Here is a 24,010-nt window from a genome sequence, read left to right on the forward strand (position 1 = left end):
TGATCAGCATCTTTGAAGCTGGAGTAGCAGTGAGCGAGATTATTTGAACCTCTGGTGTTGTGGGAAATGTGGTGCCAGTAGTTTGGAAGTCACTTCCTCAAACTAAACCTGTTGAAGTCCCGGACAATGATGGCGAAGGTGCTGGGGCACGACATTTGGTATTTGTTGAGCAAAGCATGCAGCTCCTCCAGTGCTAAACAAACTTCTGCCTGGGGTTAGGGTGGGATGGACTGCAGTCAAGATGATGGAGGTGAATTCCCTCGGGAGGTAGCAGGGGCGGTGACTTCACTGATAGATGTTCCAGGTGCAGGGAACAGCAACTGGAAAGTACCGCCAACCGATTACCATTTCAAAACATGTGTAGGAAGGAACTGCAGATGCTGGTTTACACCGAAGATGGACACAAAATGCTGGAGTAACTCAGTAGGACAGGCAGCATCTCTGGGTTGAAGGAATGGGCGAGGTTTCGGGTCGAGACCCTTCTTCAGACTGGAAGAAGTCTGAAGAAGAGTCTCGACCCAAAACGTCACCCATTCATTCTATCCAGTGATGCTGCCTGTCCCGCTGAGTTACTCCAGCATTTTGCGTCTACCTGCCATTTCAGAACAAACGGTTCATCTATTCCATTTGAGCACCACAAAGAATTGACCGTGGAGGCAGATGCCGTCGCCTCTCGCTTTATGCACTCACTCTTTCCCATCCATGTGATGGATCGAGAAACCTTTGGACTGGAGGGCTGAGCCTTCGAGAGCTGGGGGTGAGGCATGGCTCTGTGAAACAGAGTCCACAACATTCCCTCACCTGAATGTTATCTGCCAGACAACCCCTCCCCACCTGTATCCACCTGTCACTTGCCATCTCTTGTTCCACCCCTCCCCCACCCCCCACCTCTCTATACTGGCTACTTCCTCTCTACTCTCAATCTAGACGAAGGGTCTCGACACAAAACATCAACTGCCCATTTCCCTCTACAGATGCTGACTGACGCATTGAATACCTCCCGCCGCTCTCTTTGGTTTTGCCTCTGGAATTCCCTCCCTGATCTCTCCTGGCTTCCAGTTGACCATAAAAAACCTCTGGCTTCAGCCAAAGGACAGGAATTAACAGGCCTTCCATGTGATGGCAGGCCCAGAGTAGTGGATAATACAGGAATCCTAATGCAGGATGTTTCTGTTGTCTGGGGATCCAGAACTGGGATGGGGGGGGTGGGGGGGGGGGGGGGGGGGGGGAGCATAATAGGAAGAGGAGAAACCTTTACATTCAGAGGATGGTGAACTCTCTGCCACAGAAGGCTGTGTGGATGTGGCCATTTTGTCCAAGGAAATAGATATATTTTTACATACAAATGGCATCAAGGGGCTTGGGGAGAAACCAGGAAGGTGGTGTTGGGGGTAGAAGATCAATTATGATAGTGGTGGATGGCATAGCTAGCTTGAAGGCCAATTGACCATCTCCTGCCTTTCTTTCTCCATTTATTGATATCTGTTCTAATGACCTGCCCTGCTTTTATGTGATAAGATGCCTGTTAAGGACTGTAATATTTTTGCCCCTTTTCAAATTCTGTCTGAATCCAAGGAAACTAATGTTCATTTACCACTCTTCCCAAATTTGTCCCCTTACAAATGTTAATGACGAGAACACTAACACTCGAACACTCGTTCTCTTCTCTCCAGAGATGCTGCCTGTCCCGCTGAGTTACTCCAGCTTTTTGTGGAACACTAAGAGTATAACACTAAGAGTACAGAGGGATGTAGGGGTCCAACCCTTTGATCCTAGAGAGACAGCACGAGTGTCAAAAGGGGGGGCCACAGTGGCGCAGCGGCAGATTTGCTGCCTTACAGCGTTTGCAGCGCTGGAGACCCGGGTTCGATCCCGACTACGGGTGCTATCTGTACGGAGTTTGTACGTTCTCCCCGAGACCACATGGGTTTTCTCCAAGATCTTTGGTTTCCTCCCACACTCCAAAGACGTACAGGTTTGTAGGTTAATTAGCTTGGTGTATGTGTAAATCGTTCTTAGTGTGTGCAGGATAGTGTTAATGTGCGGGGATCATTGGTCTCGGTGGGCCGAAGGACCTGTTTCCGCTCTGTATCTCTAAACTAAAAAAGTAGACAGAGTGGTAGAGAAGTCGTATGATATGCTTGACTTCATTGGCTGGGCATTGCGTATAAGAGTCAGGAAGTCATGATGCAGTTGGTTAGGCTGCATTTGGAGTATTGGGGGCTGTTCGGGTCCCCCGTTATAGGAAGGGTGCAGAAGAGATTCCCAAAAAAGCTGCCAAGATTAGGGTATATTAACTATAAGAGGAGGTTGGACAAACTGGATTGTTTTCTCTGGAAAGGTGAAGGTTGAGGAGAGAGCTGCTAGAAGTATATGAAAGTATGAGAGACATAGATGGGGTAGACAGTCAGAACCTTTTTCCCAGGGTGGAAATGCCAAATACTGGAGGGCATAACTTCAAGTAAGAGGGGCAAAGTTTAAAGGGGGTGTGCGGGGCAAGTTTTTAACACTGAAGGTGGTGAGTGCCTAGAACGTGTGGCCAGGAGTTGAAGATGAGGCAGATACAATAGTGGCTGTTAAGAGGCTTTTAGATAGTCACATGGATATGCCAGGAATGGAAAGATATGGATCACTTGCAGGCACAGCAGATTAGTTTAACTTGACATCATATTTAGTATGGACATTGTGGGCCGAAGGGCCATGTCCTGTGCTGCACTGTTCCGTGTTCTACATTTATTATGTTCGAGAATAATAATAAATATGGTGTAAAGGAGATTAAAGAACAGCACCAGTAGGTAGGAGGAGCCAGCGCTGCCGTCGCAGCTGCGGCTTGCCTGCAGTCCGTCTGTCTTTTGTGTTGTTTGTTGTTTTTGTATGAATTGTAGTTTTAATATGGTGTAGTGTTTGTATGTTATGTTTGGTGGGAGGGAACGGGAACTGTAAAAAATTCTCTCTCTCGAACGGAGACGCGACCTTTGTTTCTGTGTCGTGTCTCCGTTCCCGCTGCGGCCTACCACCGGCTACGCACCTGGGATCACCTGGGGCTCTGGTTCGCAGAGCCCACGGCCCGGACTCACCACCTGCGGCACTGGCTGCCTGCGGATGCTGCGGGAGCGGCTGCGACTCGTCTCCGGAGGCTCCGGCGCGGGCCGCGTGGACGTCGGAAGCCCACAGGCCCCTGGGTGGGGGCCGACATCGGGAGCACCGGCAGCGGCAGAGGCAGCGTCTTCGCCCGCCCCGAATCGCGGGGCTTGGGTCGGCCCGCCGCGGACCTTTCACCGTCCGGCGCGGCCTGAAATAGGCCACGGACCTTTCACCGTCCGGCGCGGCGCTCCAATGTCGGGAGCCCCGACCGCCCCGACGTGGCAAGTTCAACAGCCTAACCGCGGGAGAAGACGGCAGGGAAGAGAAAAGACATTCTGGCCTTCCATCACAGTGAGAAGGGACTGGAGGAGACTCACTGTGATGGATGTTTCTTTTTGTTTGGTGTTAGTGTATGATTGTATGTGTTATTGCATTTTTATTGATTATTCTTATTGGTCTTAGTGTTTCAACTGCGGGTAATGTTTCATTTCACTGCACATTTATGTGTATGTGACAAATAAACGACTATTGACTATTGACTATTGACTATTGACTAACCTTTCGAAGCAAAGTAGTCTGGTTATTTGATATAAGTTTCCCAATGACAATTGGATATTTCGATTTTATCACCATACTTATCTTTCTGTACAAGGTGAAGCCATAGGTTCTCTAACCAAAGCATTACACCTTGTTTTGCATTCCCTTTCTGAGAGCTCTGCAAATTATTTTTCTTTTGCAACCTCGTATTTAGTATTTAATCCCTGAGCAACTGTTAAACCCAGCCCCAAGAATCACAGGCACCTGTAACATCGAGATGGGAATGGTCGCTGCCTCCTCTGGAGAACTCTTGAAATGGTGCCATTATTGCCTGTCCCGCTGAGTTACTCCAACTTTTTGTGTCTATCTTCGGTTTAAACCAGCATTTGCAGTTCCTTTCTACACACTCAGTTTGGGAAGTCCAGCCAGTAAAATATGCATACAAATTAAGTCCTGATATTTAATTTTTTAATGGCCTAATTTTACTTGTGATAACACAGAAGGAAGCAGAGCCTGAGCCTGACCCTGACCCTGACCCATTTAGAACAGAGATGAGGAAAAACTTTTTTAGTCAGAGAGTTGTGAATCTGTGGAATTCTCTGCCTCAGAGGGCAGTGGAGGCCAATTCTCTGAATACATTCAAGAGAGAGCTAGATAGAGCTCTTAAGGATAGCGGAGTCAGGGGGTATGGGGAGAAAGCAGGAACGGGGTACTGATTGAGAATGATCAGCCATGATCACATTGAATGGCGGTGCTGGCTCGAAGGGCCGAATGACCTACTCCTGCACCTATTGTCTATTGTCTATTGTCTATTGTGCAACACATCGCATGTCTTTGTCACCCTCCAACTTCCCTCCACTGCCCCCCTGGCCACACCCTATCGTAGATCTCCCTTTGCCCATTCCACCCCTCCCCCGACATTCCCTGCAACCTGAAACTATTTCCCTTTTTCCCGGCAGACATCTGTGCAGTCAAGTTAATGGATATTTTTAAGGCCGAGATTGTCAGATTCTTGATTAGTAAGGGTGTCAGCGGTTATGGGAAGAAGGCAAGAGAATGGGGTTGAGAGGAAAAGATAGATCAGCCATGATTGAATGGCGGAGTAGACTTGATGGGGCGAATGGCCTAATTCTGCTCCTGGAACTTATGAACATTTGAACATGGGGCCTCCAGCTTGAAACATTAGCTGTTTTTCGCTCTCCACAGATGTTGTCTGGACAGCTGAGTGATGCCAGAATTAGCTTTTTTTATTGGTAGTCAGAGGCCATTCAGCCCATTGAGTACCTGCCAGCTCCCAGCAGAGGATTGCAGTGACACATTTTCTGTCACATGCTCATCAACTGTTTGATTTGTTTTAGCCACTGACCTACCAATTAACCTTTGGACAGTGGGAGGAAAGCAGAGCGTCCAGAGAAAACCCACACGGTCACAGGAGGAACGTACAAACTCCACACAGACAGTGGCCAAGGTTGGGATCGAACCTGGGCCTCTGGAGATGTGAGGCAGCGGTTCTATCAGCTGCATCACCTCTTTATTTCCTGAAGACATTTCACTCATCCCACATCAAACCTCAAGGAATTCTTTGGTGACGTATTGACTATCGGGGTTTGATGTCATTACCCCATGAATGAAACATAGAACAGCTGTACTAAAATACATGGAAACAGTTTAGGTTTAAGCTGGATCCCTAGAGAAGTGATCGGCACATATGAATTCACCTGAGAATCCTTCATCATATCCAAGGTAACCTGAAACTTTGACTGTGCATTTCCCTCCACAGATGCCGCCTGACCTGCTGAGTTCCCTCAGCAGTTTGCTTTTTTCAAAAACATCCAGGATGGATTTCAAGGACAGCCTACGGGTTAGAACACTAGTCCTTTGGACTCTGCAAATGTCGCTTCTTATGATCCAGAAGGCACTTTGAAGAGTTAAGGTGATTGCCAGGGAGAATTCCTGCAACATTTTCCACAAATTCCCAATGGGAGAATTGTCAGAGATAAGCTAGTGTTGTTTTAACAAGCTCAGCAGTGACTGTCACTGTTGTTGACAACAAACAACATTGCCTGCTATCCACACCTCCAGGATCATAGCTTCATCAATATTTAAAATACATTTGGACAGGTAAATGGATAGGAAAGGTTTAGAGGGAATTACACAAAATGCTGGAGTAGAATCTCTGGAGAGAAGGAATGGGTGACTTTTCAGGTCAAAACCCTTCCTCAGACTGGCATTTCGGGTCGAGACCCTTTCTCAGACGGAATACAGGGATATAGCCCAAATGTGGGCAGGTGGGACCAGCGTAGATGGTGGCACTTTGGTCTCCATGGGCAAGTTGGGCCGAAGGACCTGTTTCCGTGCTGTATAACTCGACGATTCTAAAGTTGTTGCTTCATGGAGGTTCAAGCATTTTTCTTTGTTACTGACTAGAAAGAGTCTCTTCCATGGTGCTGGCCCAACTTCAAACAGATGTCCTGTGTAACTTCAAGAAACTTTGCCCAATTGAAACAAAAACATTTGATTTGGATCTTGAATTCTGTATTGTTCTCCAAATTCATTGCAGTCTTCATTATTTTGTTCTGTGCAGTTAACAGCAACCTTGGTGCTGTGAATTTGTAAAAGCAACTAAATGTGAGATCCTTTAGTCCAAAGACTCCAAGTTTTTTTAAATTCATTGGGGATTTGACCATTGCTGACAAGGCCAAAATTTACTGAGCACTCTGAACAAAGTGAATTCTGAAAAATTGTTTTATTTTTCCTAATTTTAAGCTTTATAATTGCACCTCACATTGTACCCTCTTCAACACACAGGACCAGCTTGTGGGAGAGAGCAGAATATTTACTTTGCATTCACCATCTAGTTGTGGGGCAGTGTGGGATTTTTCACTCTGCTACCAAATTCACCCTCTGGGGCTGACAGGCCACTGGTCTGATTGAACTAGACAAGGTCACTATTGATGACTGAAAGCCAACGCTAATTCGTCCATCGAAGCTTCAGATAACTACAGCAATTAGAAGTCTTCATTGTTAACGTGGTCCTAGCTAAATGAGCAGCTTCAGTCTGCACACGTATCTGGAGGGCACTGAGTGTAATCATATGAATAACATCAATGGATTTGGATAAGCAGGGTGCATCTCCTCAGAAGGAGAGTGTGCACTGTGTACTGGGCAAACAGAAATCCTCAGTTGTAACATCAGGAAATGCTGAATACACCCAGCAGATTGGGCAGCATCTGTAGAGAAATGGTCAGCGTTTTAGGTCATTTTTGGCACAGTGGCACAGCTGGTAGAGCTGCTGCCTCACAACGCCAGAGCCCCGGGTTCAATCCTGACCTCGGGTGCTGTCTCTGTGGACCCTATGACTGTGTGGGTTTCCTCCAGGCACTCGGTTTTCCCAAAGATCCCAAAGATGTGTGCGTTTATAGGTTAATTGGCCTCTGTCAAACTGCCCCTTGGAAGTGGATAAGAATGTGGGATAGTGATTAGGAAGTGGATGAGAAAGTGGGCTAACATAGAAGTAGTGTGACACAAAATGCTGAAGTAACTCAGCGGGACAAGCAGCATCTCTAGAGAGAAGGAATGCGTGACGTTTCAGGTCGAGACCCTTCGTCAGACCCGAAACGTCACCGATTACCTCTTTCCAGAGATGCTAATCCCTGTCCGCTGAGTTACTCCAGCATATTGTGTCTACCTTCAGTTTAAACCAACATCTGCAGTTCCTTCCTAAACAAACTATAGAGCGGAGGTGCAGAACCTGGCGGACTGGTGCTCGGATAACAACCTGTCCCTAAATACCACCAAGACCAAGGAGCTGATCATCAACTTCCGTAGGTCACATAACGGGGAATATGCCCCGATCTCTATCAACGGGGACAGTGTGGAGAGAGTGTCCAGCTTCAAGTTTCTGGGCACTCACATTTTGGAGGACCTAACATGGTCCAATAACACTGCTGCGCTGGTCAAGAAGGCACAACAAAGACTGTTCTACTTAAGAACACTGAAAAAGTCTGGTCTACCCCAACAGCTGCTGACGACCTTCTACCGCTGCACCATAGAGAGCATCCTAACGCATGGCATCCCTGTGTGGTACCTCAGCTGCACGGAGGCAGAAAGGAAAGCTCTACAGCGGGTAGTCCATAGAGCTCAGAGGGCCATCGGAACACAGCTACCAGACTTGGAGGGCATCTACAACACACGATGCCTCAGAAAAGCCACCAGCATCCACAAAGACTCTTCACACCCCTGCAACAGTCTGTTCGAACTCCTTCCATCGGGCAGACGATACAAGGCCTTCTACCCCTGCACCTCCAGACTCAGGAACAGCTTCATCCCCAGGGCCATAGCTGCTATGAACCGGTCCTGCTGAGCCGGATGGCCACAACGCATAGATCAACTTGCACTTTACCCTGTCTAAAAACTGTTACAATTGTTTCGTTTCGTTGGGTTGCTGTTGTCTAAATTACTTAAATTATTGCATCGTATGGGAGGCGCATTCCCAATCTCGTTGTACCCCTGGGTACAATGACAATAAAGATATATTGTATTGTATTGTATTGTATTGTAGAAGTGGTGTGAGTAGGCGATTGGTGAATAAATAACATGCCTGTTTTCATGCTGTATCTCTAGATTCTGTACCACATCAGTCAATGATTCTCTCTCCACAAAGCTGCTGAGTGCTTCTTCCATTCTCTGTTTTTATTCTAGTTTCCAGCATCCATGGTTTTCTTCTTTTTGGGAAGTTGTCAGAATTTCAAACCCTCTCTAGGTCCCGGGCTATGATAAACACCAGCGTTCCTCACCTTTAAACTCCACCCATCCTGGGAAGGTTGATGCTTCTGGTGAGCCGACTAGAAACCCTGGAATCCAGGGATAGGCCCACCACCATCATCAAAATAACCCTCATATTCCCTCTACCTCCGCCCCTCCGCCACCCTAATCCTCTTGCTAATTTCACCGTTTCTATTCCATCATTATCAATTTGTCCCCAGCCATCAATGGACGATTGTTTACTCCACCGTTTCTCAGTCATCGATGCAGGCTCTGCTTTATCATATCATATATATACAGCCGGAAACAGGCCTTTTCGGCCCACCAAGTCCGTGCCGCCCAGCGATCCCCGTACATTAACACTATCCTACACCCACTAGGGACAATTTTTACATTTACCCAGCCAATTAACCTACATACCTGTACGTCTTTGTTCTGGACCTTCCCATACCTCCGCTGACTCTACGTCAGATGAAGGGACTCAACCTGAAACGTCATCTATTCCTTTACTCCAGAGATGCTGCCTCACCCGCTGAGTTACTCCAGCATTTTGTGTCTATCCTAGGTATAAACCAGCATCAGCAGTTCTTTCTTAGACATCGCCATCTGCATGTTGGAAGCTCCATGGGTGGAGACCGGCTATGGACAGGGTCGGGCTCAGCTAATGCCCCCTCACTCCAGCAGCCTCTGTGCTAGCTAGATACAAGAAAGAAGGTGCACCCTCTGGAATTAAACCAGATTAGACCAATTGGACCCATTGGGCCCATTCCTCGTAGAGGGGGAACAGGGAAGGGGAGAGGGTGTTGTCACTGAGTGAGCCCTGGACTCAAAGCCTCTCCTGTATTGGTGTAGCACCCTCAACCCCTCCCACTCAATCCCCCTTATTCCCCCTGCTCCCCCCACTGACCCACTCCATCCACCCTGCCCCACCACCTGTCCCTCCCCTGCCCCCACCCCCTCCCCCAGCCCTGCCTCCACCCCCATTCCCCCCTCCCCACCCCTATTCCCCCCTCCCCCTCTCCTGACCCCCACCTCCCTCCCTCCCCCCATCCCCACTCTCCCCTCCTCCCCACCCCCTCTCTCTCCTGCCCCCCACTGTCCCCCTTCCCCCCCACCCCCACTGTTTCCCCCCCACCCCCACTGTTCCCCCCACCCCCACTGCCCCCTTCCCCCACCCCCTCCTCCCCCCACCCCCACTCTCCCCTCCCCCCTCCCCCACCCCCACTCTCCCCCTCCCCCTCCCCCGCTCGAATATATAGAGACAGACAGACAGACAGACAGACAGACAGACAGACAGACAGACAGACAGACAGACAGACAGACAGACAGACAGACAGACAGACAGACAGACAGACAGACAGACAGATAGATGATAGATAGATAGATAGATAGATAGATAGATAGATAGATAGATAGATAGATAGATAGATAGATAGATAGATAGATAGATAGATAGATAGATAGATAGATAGATAGATAGATAGATAGATAGATAGATAGATAGATAGATAGATAGATAGATAGATAGATAGATAGATAGATAGATAGATAGATAGATAGATAGATAGATAGATAAATAGATAGATAGATAGATAGATAGATAGATAGATAGATATCATCAGCAGAAAACACGGCGCAAGTGAAGCCAAACAAAAGCAACTCTAGCACACTTTCACTTTGATTATGCAGATTAATGGAAAGTCCCTGGAATAACTTTCTTCTTCCTCTTTTGTATTCTCTTTCTTTCCCTCACACGTTAATGGGACATGAGACACCCTTAATCCCTCACTCCCATCAAGTAATTCCTGTTAACAATGCAGGCTGACTTTCAGTCCGCTTGAGGAACAGTCCCTGGGGATAAATTAGCATTAGAATTTAAAGGTTACAAGTGAGATGTTTCCAAGTATGACTTGACATCAATGGGATCATACCATTTTGAGGTAGCAATGAGGATAAATCTTATTCATTGATCATACTTATGAGAAGCCACATGCCAAATATTTTGAGATTCAGACGTATCTGATGGCATCCCATCAAGAACAGGGAATTAAAGGTCAAAGTTTCACCAACCTCAACCGTCCAATATCTGGGTTATACCAACGAAACACATTCCAGACAAGAGCAAACCTCTCCCATTGTCTGTACTTGTCATTTCCGCTGCATTTACCTGTCATTTATGCTATTTACTGAATCAGCAGAACTACTTCAGCAGTGACGGGGGGGGGGGGGGGGTGAATGCAGGAGATTTGTAAACAAGGGGTTAATTTGCACAAATTAAGTAAGCATGACCAGAGATCTGCGTCAGAGACTGTACTCAAGTTGGGCTGTTTTTTCAAGGGAGAGAAATCAATCACCACTGCGGTGAGATGTGATTGATGTGGAAGGTTAGATATGTGGGTTAATGTAGGATAATGGAACTGATCCAGGATGGTTAACAACTGGAAAGTAGTTTACTAGAATTAAGGTGGGCTATAATTCAGAGCGCCAGCACTATTCAGTGATGAGCAAGCAAATGGTCATGCCAAATTTCTTTGTTACTTCATATCATTGTGCCCTGATCAATATTATAGCCGTATCCATGGGGGAAGTCTGTTAAAACCTCACTGATCCAGCGACATGCGATCCAGATTTCACTTCATCATCTGCAGATCTGACCTTGAACTTGTTTTATGAAGCACAATCTCATCTCCATCAGCACCTCCCTCACATTGGCAATGTTAGTGCAGTCATTGATCAATTGTTTTCCGAAGAAGAGTTACTGATTCACAAGATTCCAGGGGAATTTATGTTTAAATACCACCCAGACATACTCGGATTATCTCTGATTATTCAATTACATTGTTCTAGCGCTCTTGAAATGCATTTGTAGAATGATTTTGCCAGCAATTTTATTAATTCCCTGAATTTGTTTTGAACTGTGGCCTGAGATGCAAATGGATAGTTTCTAACACTACCTCGTAAAATTCTTCCTACTTTCATTCCTTGGTAACTTGCCCAAAAGCAAAATATGCCAGAAATTTGAATTTAAGCAAAAAATGTTGGAAACATGCAGCATCAGTGGAAATAGAAAAGGTTTCAAGTTTATAACCTGAAAACAGAACTTTTAAAAAGTTATAGAGATCACCAAGTGTTAAGTTGCAGGGAAGGGAGAGGAAAGGAAATATCAATGGGAATTCCGAGATCAAATGTTAATTGCAGCTGATCTGTCAGGAGAAGTGAAAATAATTTTCTTCACCTTTGCTGTCAATTTCCAGCCTGCTCTCACTTTCACTTCTGGACCGTCTCTGATTCAACCCTCAAAAACCTTTGGCCTCTTACACTGTTCCAACCAACCTAATATAATCTGATGAAGTGTACTCAATCTTGTTTCTTGGCACCTTGGAGCCCATAATAGTTAACGATAATTGTAATTATTTCAGGTATCCGATCTCTACAATTTGTATCAGCAGTTCTGATGAAGGGTCATTGAACTGAAACGTTGTATCTGTTTCTCTCTCCACAGATGCTGCCTATCCCTCTTTCTATTCACGATTTTCAGCACTTTCCCCTCAATCGCCCGTTAGCCGCGGTGAGGCGAGCAGCCAGGACCTAGGACCCGGCCTGCAGCAGGGCGGAGTTTGCAACATCAACCAGGGCCGGGGATTCCCTGCCGCCGCTATGTGACGTCAGAAGGACACCGCCCCGCCCCGCAGACGCGTCGCCAGGGAGACCATGTCTCCGCCCACCGGATGTGACGCCTGGCGTCTCCCCACCTTTCGACAGCTGCCGATTGTGAGGAGCGTGGGGGCGGGGTCTAGTCGCCATGACGACCATTTGGGGGCGGGGCGGGCCTGGTCGCTCCGCCGTCAGTTGGGGGCGGCGTCTGAGCGTAATGACGTCAGTGAGGGCGGAGCCGGGGTGGAGTTTGGTTACCATGACAACGGCGGGGCGGGGCGAAGAAGTCTCTATCCGACGGAAAGCGCAATGCTCCATCCCCCACTGCTCAGAGCATTCTATCGCCATGGGACCAGTGAGAGAGTCTAGAACTAGAGGTCACAGATTCAGAATTAAAGGACGTTCTTTCAGAAAGATGAGGAGGAATTTCTTTAGTCAGAGGGTGGTGAATGTGTGGAATTTGCCACAGAAGGCTGTGGAGGCCAAGTCTGTGGATATTTTTAAGGCAGAGATAGATTGATTCTTGATTATTATGGGTGTCAGAGGTTATGGGGACAATAGACAATAGACAATAGGTGCAGGAGGAGGCCATTCAGCCCTTCGAGCCAGCACCGCCATTCAATGCGATCATGGCTGATCACTCTCAATCAGTACCCCGTTCCTGCCTTCTCCCCATACCCCCTCACTCCGCTATCCTTAAGAGCTCTATCCAGCTCTCTCTTGAAAGCATCCAACGAATTGGCCTCCACTGCCTTCTGAGGCAGAGAATTCCACACCTTCACCACTCTGACTGAAAAAGTTCTTCCTCATCTCCGTTCTAAATGGCCTACCCCTTATTCTTAAACTGTGGCCCCTTGTTCTGGACTCCCCCAACATTGGGAACATGTTTCCTGCCTCTAATGTGTCCAATCCCCTAATTATCTTATATGTTTCAATAAGATCCCCCCTCATCCTTCTAAATTCCAGTGTATACAAGCCTAATTGCTCCAGCCTTTCAACATACGACAGTCCCGCCATTTCGGGAATTAACCTAGTGAACCTACGCTGCACTTATAGAAACATAGAAACATAGAAAATAGGTACAGGAGTAGGCCATTTGGCCCTTCGAGCCTGCACCGCCATTCAATATGATCATGGCTGATCATCCAGCTCAGTAACCTGTACCTGCCTTCTCTCCATACCCCCCGATCCCTTTAGCCACAAGGGCCACATCTAACTCCCTCTTAAATATAGCCAATGAACTGGCCTCAACTACCTTCTGTGGCAGAGAATTCAACAGACTCACCACTCTCCGTGTGAAGAAATGTTTTCTCATCTCGGTCCTAAAAGACTTCCCCCTTATCCTTAAGCTGTGACCCCTGGTTCTGGACTCCCCCAACATCGGGAACAATCTTCCCACATCTAGCCTCTCCAACCCCTTAAGAATTTTATATGTTTCTATAAGATTCCCCCTCAGTCTTCTAAATTCCAGCGAGTACAAGACTAGTCTATCCAGTGTTTCTTCATATGAAAGTCCTGCCATCCCAGGGATCAATCTGGTGAACCTTCTCTGTACTCCCTCTAAGGCAAGAACGTCTATCCTCAGATTAGGAGACCAAAACTGCACACAATACTCCAGGTGCGGTCTCACCAATGCTCTGTACAACTGCAGTAGAACCTCCCTGCTCCTAAACTCAAATCCACTTGCTATGAATGCCAACATACCATTTGCTTTCTTCACTGCCTGCTGCACCTGCACGCTTGCTTTCAATGACTGGTGCACCATGACACCCAGGTCACGTTGCATCTCCCCTTCTCCTAATCGGTCACCATTCAGGTAATACTCTGCTTTCCTGTTCTTGCCGCCAAAGTGGATAACCTCACATTTATACCTTATGACCTTATGACGTTAAATCAGGTTAGGTCGAGTTTATTGGGAAATGCACAAGTACGGCGAGGTACAGGTACAATGGTCTGAAGAAGGGTCTCGACCCGAAACATCACCCATTCCTTATATCCAAAGATGCCGTCCGAGTTACTCCAGCATTTTGAGTACAATTAAAATTTTGCTTGCCAACAACATCACAGGCATATAAACCTCACACACAGAACATAAATGAAACACAAATATATAAATTCTACTAGACAGTGAAAAAAAAGACTATTAAAAAAAAAAGAACAAAGCATTAGTGCAAAATTACACAATTAGAAAACAAGTCCGTGATAGTGCAAGAATTGGGCCTTAGTGCTCCATTACCAAGGTGAGATTATGGTTGTTCAGGTTGGTTTAAGAACCCTCGTCGAAAGAAGGGTCTTAATCCAAATCGTCACCCATTCCTTCTCTCCAGAGATGCTGCCCGTCCCACTGAGTTACTCCAGCATTTTGTGTCCATCTTCGATTTAAGAACCCGATGCTCAGAGAAAGGTAGCTGTTGCTGAACCTGATGATGTGGGACTTCACACTTCTGTACCTCCTGCCCGATGGTAGCAGTGAGAAGAGGGCAAGCCCCAGATGGTGGAGAACTTGGATGATAGATGCTGCTTTCTTCAGGCAGTGCCTCATGGGGATGCATTCAATCGAGGGGAGGACTGTGCTCGTGATGGACCAGGATGGGTTCACCACTCTCTGTAGCCTCGTGCTTTCCTGTGATTTGGAATTGCCATGATGCAACCAGTCAGAATAGTTTCTACAGTGCATCTATAGATGTTTTTTTAAAGTATTCAGTGTCATGCCAAATCTCATTAAATTTCTAAGAGAATAGAGATCCTGGTGCGCCTTCACCATGATTACATCTACATTACAGGATAGGTCATCTGAGATATGAATGCCCAGTCACTTGAAACTGCTAACTCTCTCCAGCGCTGACCCACAAATAATTAATATTGCTTTATTATTGTCACATGTACCAAGATCTAAAAATCTTTGTTTTTCTTTGGCATGTGATCTCCTGATTTCCCCTTTCAGATGACCACAATTAGTTTCTTGGCCTTGTTGAGGTACAAGCGAGAGGCTGTTGTTGTGGCACCACTCAATCAGGTGTTCCACCTCTCTCCTGTACACTGACAGCACCACCCGTGATTCCACCAACAACAGTGGTGTTGTCAGCAATTATTCAACGGCTTTGGAGCTGCCCATCGGCACACAATCAACGGTGTAAGGAGAGTAGAGCTGGGGACTAACTAAGCACGCAGTGCTGAGGTGCACCTTGTTATTGATCTGAGGAGATTTTGTTATTGATCTGTACTAATTGTGGTGGATCAGCCCCCTTGTGGAGAATGAGCTCCCTCAGGGGTGGGGAATGGGGCAGTGAGGGGGTTGTGCTGCCTCAGAGATGGGGGAATGGCCCCCATGGGGTGAGGATGGAGTTGACCCCTTTATGGGTGGGGATTAACTATCGAATAGAACCATTTCAGGAGGGCTGGCAAAGCACATGAGAGAGAAGTGAATAGATAGATTTAGAGGTGGAATGTATTTGGTTTGGAGTCTACTTTTATCTAATGCTCTTGGATTTTTTTTCTACTCAAAAGTTTATGTGAATACACATTGTTTCTGTTTAAGAATATCCATGCTTTCTCACTGTACCCACTGTCAGATAATCTTTCTGAGAGTGAACTCCGGAAAGCAACTGACTTGTGCGAACCAGCAGGCAGAAATATTCATGAACATATTTAACCTCTCACTTCTCCATTCTGAGGTTCCATCACCTGTGCCTTAATCACTACCGTCCAGTGGCTCTCACATCTACAGCCATGAAATGCCTCAAGACGCTGGTGATGATGCACATTAACTCCAACCTCCTAGTCAGCCTTGATCCACTGCAGTTTGCCAACCGTTGCAATAGGTCCACAGTAAGGACCATCTCCCATAGCCCGACACTCATCTCTAGAACACCTGGATAACAAGAACACTTCACGTCAGACTCCTATTTATTGACTATTGCTCCACCTTCAACGTCATAGAAACATAGAAAAACATGGAAAAAATAGGTGCAGGAGTAGGCCATTTGGCCCTTCGATCCAGCACCATCATTCAATATGATCATGGCTGATCATGCTTTTTTTTCCCATAGCCCTTGATTCCTTTAACCCTAAGAGTTAAATCTAACTCTCTCTTGAAAACATCCAGTGCATTAGCCTCCACTACCTCATGTGGCAGAGAATTCCACAGATTCACAACTCTCTGGGTGAATTTTTTTTTTCCTCATCTCAGTCCTAAATGGCCTATCCCTTATTCTTAAACTGTGACCCCTGGTTCCGGACTCCCCCAACATCGGGAACATGTTTCCTGTATCTAGCCTGTCATAGAAACATAGAAACATAGAAAATAGGTGCAGGAGTAGGCCATTTGGCCCTTCGAGCCTGCACCGCCATTCAATATGATCATGGCTGATCATCCAGCTCAGTAGCCTGTACCTGCCTTCTCTCCATACCCCCTGATTCCTTTAGCAAAAAGGGCCACATCTAACTCCCTCTTAAATATAGCCAATGAACTGGCCTCAACTACCTTCTGTGGCAGAGAATTCCACAGACTCACCACTCTCTGTCCAATCCTTTAAGAATTTTATATGTTTCTATAAGATCCCCTCTCATCCTTCCAAATTTCAGTGAATACAAGCCCAGTCGACCCATTCTTTCATCATATGTCAGTCCTGCCATCCTGTGAATTAACCTGGTGAACCTACCCTGCACTCCCTGAATAGCAATAATGTCCTTCCTCAAATTAGGAGCCCAAAATTTCACACAATACTCCAAATGCGGTCTCGCCAGGGCCCTGTACAACTGCAGTAGGACCTTCTTGCTCCTAAATTCAAATCCTCTTGCATCATCATCCCATTCAAGCTCATCTCCAACCACTTGGACCTTGGAATCAATATTTCCTTTGCAGCTGGATGCTCGGCTTCCTGAGCAATTGGGCGCAATCAGGGTGAAAAGACAACAAAACATCCTCACAATAATTCTCAATATCAGTGCCCTACAAAGATGTGTTTTCACCTTCTTACTAAACTCTGTGCACTCATAACTTTTTGGCTGCCACACCAATTACAAGTTTGTGGATGATACCACTGTGGTGGACTGGATCTCAAACAATTATGGGATAGAGTACAGGAAGGAGATAGAGAGCTGAGTAACATGGTGTCAAAACAACAACCTCTCTCTCAATATCTGCAAGATGAAGGAACTAGCTATAGACTTCAGGAAGCGTGGTAAAGTACATGCCCTAATCAACATCATGGTGCCGAAATGGAGATGATCGGGAGCTTCAAGTTCCTAGTTATTAATATCACCAACAATTTGTCCTGGACCAGCCACATTGCCCAAAAAGCACACTGACAATTCTGACACACTTCTTTGCATGCACCATAAAATGTATCCTATCTGGATGTCTCATAGCTTGGCTTGGCAACAGGTTTGCCCAAGATTGCAAGAAATGGCAGAGAGTTGTGGATCTAGCCCAGTCCATCACGCAGACCAGCCTCCCCCATAACTGCCCCTCCTGCCATTGACTGCATCTACACTTCTCACTGCTTCGGGAAAGCAATCAAGTTTCACCTCAATTATTCCCTCTTCTCCCATCTCTCATTGGGCCAAAGAAATAAAAGTTTGAAAGCATGTCCCACCAGAGTCAGGAACAGCTTCTTTCCCGACATTATCAGACTACTGAATGGTTCCTCCTTAAGCTAGAGTGTAGTCCCATTCTCCCAATCCACTTAATTGTACACCTTGCACTTTTTTAAGCTATACTTTCTCTGTAACTATAATGCTATGAACACTGAAACACTATATTCTGCATTCTGGTATTTTTCTCTTTGCACAACCAGTTATGCTTGTGTCTGGTGCGATTTGACTTGATACCACGCAAACAGTGTTTTTCACTATTTCAGTACACATGATAATAATGAACTCATACCAATCCTTGAGTTTAGTTTAGAGATACAGCATGGAAACGGCCATTCGGTCCACCGGGTCCACATCGAGCATCCATCACACATTCACCAGTTCTATGTTCTCAAACTTTCGCATCCTGCACACTAATAGGCAATTTACAGAAGCTAATTAACCAAACAAGTTGCACGTCTTTGGAATGTGGAAGGAAACTGGAGCAACAGAGAAAACCCACGAGGTCACAGGGAGAATGAACAAACTCCACACAGATAGCATTCGTAATCAGGATTGAACCCAGATCTCTGGTGCTGTGAGGCAGCATTCTAACGGTGCACTACTGTGCCACCCCAAATCCTATCCTATCCTAAGACCTTTCCTATTAGAGTTGCCAACTTCTTCACTCCCAAATAAGTGACAAGGTGACATCACCCACCCATCGGTCACATGCTCCCGCTCCACCAATGGTGGCCGCCCGGTCCGGGAGGCGGGTTGCTATGCAACTCCTGTGAGGCAGCCCCTGGGCCTCCACTGTCCGGGACTGTTGCGGCCCCCAGGCTACAGTGTCCAGGCCTACGGTGTCCGGGCCTGCTGTGTCTGGGCCTACAGTGTCCAGGCCTACAGTGTCCGAGCCTACATAGCAGTCCGGGCCTAATACGGGACAGCGTGGTCCCATACGGGACAAGCCAATTTAGCCCAAAATACGGGATGTCCCGGCTAATACGGGACAGTTGGCAACCCTATTTCCTATCTATGTACCTGTCTAAATATATTTTAAACATTGTAATTCCAATTGTACTCTGCAGTTACCTCAGGAATATAGCTCATTCCTTACATCCATCACGCCTCTCACCTTAATACCAATAATAAAGCAGTACCAATATTTATATTTAGCATTAAATTGTACATGCTGCATTTTATCTACGAAGATTTAATTATATGAAACGTGATATTTATTCAATGAATTACCCATAATCTTTTACAGATTTCTGTACTCATCCGATTATTTGTGAGCAATCCAAACATAAGGGGCAAATTAAATTAACTGTAAGTGTAGGTGAAATGCTGCTAATGTTGGGATTATTAGGGGATGCCCATAATCACAAGAGGCAGAATGCGTTTAGTGTAGAAGTTCTCAGCTCATTGTTTGGAGTTAACATTGTCCAACCTATATTGCTAATTACATCAGTGAACTGCAGTGTAGGTCAAGGTTCGGATCATGAACAGCCTTTAGCTGGTGGTAATTCACCTGTGTAGGTCACACTACAGTGAGCATGGCAAAAACGGGCTTCCCTCAGTCAAATGCTCTCTTTGGGAGGAGCTTGTTTGCTATTTATTACTGGCCTGGCCTGCCCTGGATAAGTCCAGTCTATTAATTTCTGAGCTTCACTCTGGCATAAATTTAGGCAAGCAGTAATTAGATCCAGCTGCAAATTTAGAAGTGGCGGGAATCTTTTAGCTGAAGTCTTGTTCTTAGAGTTTTACAGCACAGAATCGTGCCCTTCAGCCCAACTCGACCAATTTATAACTCAGCTAATCCCATTTCCCTGCAATAGGCCCATCTCCCTCTGAACCTTCCATACCCATATACTTGTTTTAAAGTTTTTTTTAACATTGTCATTGCACCCACCTCGGCAGCTTCCTCTGGGGTACTGCTCAATTCATACACCCACCACCCGCCTGGTAACTTGCCTCTCATCTTCAATCGAAGGTAGACACAAAATGCTGGAGTAATTCAGCGGGTCAGGCAGCATCTCTGGAGAGAAGGAATGGGTGACATTTCGGGTTGGGACCCTTCTTCAGACTAATGTCAGGGGAGGGGGGCGGGACAAAGATACTCTAGGCCCTCTAAATTCAGACTTTCTTACCCAGGGAAAAAGGCTTGTGAATATTCACCTCATCTCTACTCCTTGTGAATTTATACACCTCAAAGGTATATAACATCTGTGAAATATATAAAAGATGGTCTGACAAATCTGAATATATAGCAAGAACTGGAGAATGGAAGAGTCAGGGATGGTAACTGCTGATGGATCCGAGAGGACTGCTTTCACATACTGTTTCTCCTAATCCTAATCACGATCAAACAGGCAAAGGTAGATCTTTTATAGCTTTGCTTTCAGACGTAGTGGAAGAGTTAATACTCAATGGAAGTACTGATATGGTTGCACACCTTTCAAAGAAATCACAATATTAATAATAATATAGGATGGAACTAGGACTGGGCCATTCAACCCCTGGCTCCTACTCTGCCAAACAAATGGTGCGGCTGAAAGTAAATTGCTGGAGTAGATCAGACTGCATCCACGGAGGGAAATGGACAGATAACATCACGGGTCAGGACCCATCTTCAGAATGAACCATTTTACTGCAGCATTTCTCAGCTCTACGTGTCTCCAATGTGACATGGCTGATCTTTTACCTTGGCTCCTCTTTCCTGCACTAAACCATCACATCCCATAATAGCCTAAACCTGTTGCCCCCTGTTTTGAAGATACAGAGTAGAGGCTTGGGTAGGGAATTCCCTGGTTGTAAAGCGTTTCTTTTACCTTATTGCCAAATAGCCAGTTGCTGATTTTGAGATATGACCCTTGATTCTGGTCACCCCAGCCGAGAGAAACATCTACTCCATGATGCCCTATAAGAATTTTGTGTATTTCAATGAGATCACATTTCCTTCTCCGAACTCTGAAGAGTACAGCTCTAGTCTGCTCAATGGTACAATTAACCTCCCCACCCCCCTCTTCCACATCAAGAGCCAACCTGGTTTTGAAATCCTGTTTCGTGGTGTGGTTGACTATGCCCTCGGGAAGAATCAGGGCAGCAGAAAATTAACCAATAACAAAGGCAGCAAAGGAAATGCAGAGGATAATCAAAAACATATTTGTTAACAGCAGGCCTTAATTATATTGCATCTATAGTGACCTTAGATGTACCAAAGTGTTTTATAGCCAATGCATTTGGCAATAATGTAGGAAACACCGAGCCAGTAAGTTTGGCAACATCCCACAGTAAACTGCAAAGGATTAATACATCAGTTATGAAGTGTTGGTGGAAGATATAGATGTAATATGCCTTTGGTTCTCCAAAAGGTGATGGGTAGACTTCTGAAGAACCGGACTACAGAAACTGAGAAGAATGTTCAGCTGCCTCTATAAAGCAGCTTTAGTGCAACCAGTCTGGGTTGAATATCTAGTCAGGCAGCCCTGACAGGGCAGCATTTGGCAATGACCTAATACATAGGGAGGTAAACCTCGGACAGGTGCTCATGTTTCTGGAGCTGGTTTTAAACACAGTCACATTTGACCGAGTCAAGATTGAGCAAAATGAAAAACAAACTGTAAAATGACAATCAATTGAAAGGAACAATGGGTGTGGTCCAATAGAGGGGAGAGAATGGCATTGGGGTAGATTGATAGTGGATGGGAGGACCATGGGGCTGAGCCTGATAGAAGAGAGGGAGGGAGGGAGGGGAACTGGATTGAGTCTGGGACATGGGAGAGTGGCATACAGTCTGGGACATGGGAGAGTGGAGCACTGGGTCTGGGACATGGGAGAGTGGAGCACTGGGTCTGGGACATGGTTGATTAGCGCACTCTGGGACATGATTGATTGGCGCACTGGCTCTGGGACATGGGAGAGTGGAGCAATGGATCTGGGACATGGGAGAGTGGCATACAGTCTGGGACATGGGAGAGTGGCATACAGTCTGGGACATGGGAGAGTGGCGCACTGGGTCTGGGACATGGGAGAGTGGCATACAGTCTGGGACATGGGAGAGTGGCATACAGTCTGGGACATGGGAGAGTGGCATACAGTCTGGGACATGGGAGAGTGGCGCACTGGGTCTGGGACATGGGAGAGTGGCATACAGTCTGGGACATGGGAGAGTGGCATACAGTCTGGGACATGGGAGAGTGGCGCACTGGGTCTGGGACATGGGAGAGTGGAGCAATGGATCTGGGACATGGGAGAGTGGAGCACTGGGTCTGGGACATGGGAGAGTGGAGCACTGGGTCTGGGGCATGGGAGAGTGGCGCACAGTCTGGGACATGGGAGAGTGGCATACAGTCTGGGACATGGGAGAGTGGCGCACTGGATCTGGGACATGGGAGAGTGGAGCACTGGGTCTGGGACATGGGAGAGTGGAGCACTGGGTCTGACCCGATAAAGGTGAGAGAGCTGCAATGGTTCAGACCCAGTACAAGCTTCGTTTCCCTGAGCACCTGGAGCAATGTAAGTTGAGCAGCCTTGTTACAACTGTCTAACAAAGGCCCATTGTTGAGCTGTTATTTCAAGGGAAGAAACAGTAGGGATTTTATTACAATTGGTCAAAATAAAATTGCAAAATTACGGGGACCTGGATGATATCAAATGTAGCATCATATTCTCAGAAGGATATAGGGAGAAGCTGGGAAGTCATGAGCCAGTTCATCTCAGTGATTTTCATGTGTTCAATCTGACTGCAAGTATGTAAAATGTCACCTGTATTTGCATGGACTGTGTGCACACAAACCTTGCCATTGATTTTTCTTTCCATGAAGTAATGAATATAACAGTAATGTATTTAATCAAAAAGGTACATCAGCCCAGATTTTAGAGGAATGGAACTGCTTTTTCAATTGAATAGAATTCGTGTGAGAAATAGTACGAAGACATTGCTTAGCCAGTTTAAGAATGCTGCAGCTTTTGATAAGAACCATGAGAAAAATGTGGCACATGAATTAAAAGGAATGCATTGTAATGTAGCAGGGCGACCTAACTTTACTGGCACACATCATTAAAACGGGCAGTGCTAAGCAGATTAGACCAATACTGCAGCTCACTACTTGAAGGGGCTGCTCCTCGGTTTCTGGCTTTGGGTCTTTGGATGTTATAGGGACGAAGAGTGTGCCTCGCCTTGGACACAGTAACTGTCGAGACCTAGTTAAACTGGCTGCCTGATCCTTGGTGGTGATCAGACATCCATGGAGATGTGGCATCTGATTTCTACTGACACATGTAAATCCTTCCTGTGACCATAGGAACAAGAGGGACATGAATGCATTGGCAGCTCCAAGGATTCATTTTAATTTGCCCTAATTTTCTTTTCAAATAAAGTTACATTATTAAAAAATGGTAGAAAGCATAATAAAAACAATGGAATCTTGAGTTTTGCATCAAATGAAGTAGCATTTCAGAAGAAAGGAAGCTCTTTGGTCAAGCAAATTGTGGTATTAGTTTTGGATGGCCTATTACATAAAGGATTCAAGGAGTGTCGCAGGGAGCAAGGTTGTAGTTATGAAGAGAAACTAGTACCTCGAGCTTAATTTCAGTGGCACCAAGAGGGTTAAGAGGTGAGGATTATGAAGCACCATGTTGAGGTAATTGGTGATGGTGTTTGGAAGGAGAACTAAAATAAGGAGAGGAATTAAAGTTAATCACAAAAGGAATGTAAAGGTATTTTAAAAAAATAATTAAATGCAATACTAGAAATCCAAAATAAAGTATAGAAAATGCTGTGGAAAGAGAATTATTCAATGCTTCATTGAATGCAGTCAATGCTTCAGATAGATCATCAACATGAAATGTTAACACTGTTTCTCTTTTCACAGATGATGCCTGACCTGCTGAGTGTTTCCAGCATTCAGAGAAACTTCAAGGTGTTTGCAAAATAAAGTCACATGGATGTTGGTAAGTCTCTGTTAAAGCAGAGCTGTGAATCCCTTTAAAAAGAACCTGAGATAATTATTTGGGACATATAAATGTTAAATAATAGCATAACTGCCTCGGAGGAATTGATTAGACCCAGAGGCCGATATCCAGCAGTGGCCTTGATTAACTAAATGCACTTTCTCTGTTACAGCTGATAGGTTTTTCTGCAGAGGATGAGTCTAAATTGAATACCTGCCATTCAAGATAGAGTGGGAGACCCTACCATGACTGCAGTTAATCTATGGATTGCTGCAGGGAAAGTGATTATTATTCATGGGTAATGCAACTTCAACAGGGTGCATTGCTGAATGGGCACAAGTTCCTGATATATATTTCTAAGAATAACTTATGGTGACCAAGTAATGACTTGATCCTAACTTTCAAAATTGCACAAGAATATGCTTATTCCATATTTCCT

The sequence above is a fragment of the Rhinoraja longicauda genome, chromosome 12, assembly GCF_053455715.1.
Source record: "Rhinoraja longicauda isolate Sanriku21f chromosome 12, sRhiLon1.1, whole genome shotgun sequence".
Taxonomy (NCBI): Eukaryota; Metazoa; Chordata; class Chondrichthyes; order Rajiformes; family Arhynchobatidae; genus Rhinoraja; species Rhinoraja longicauda.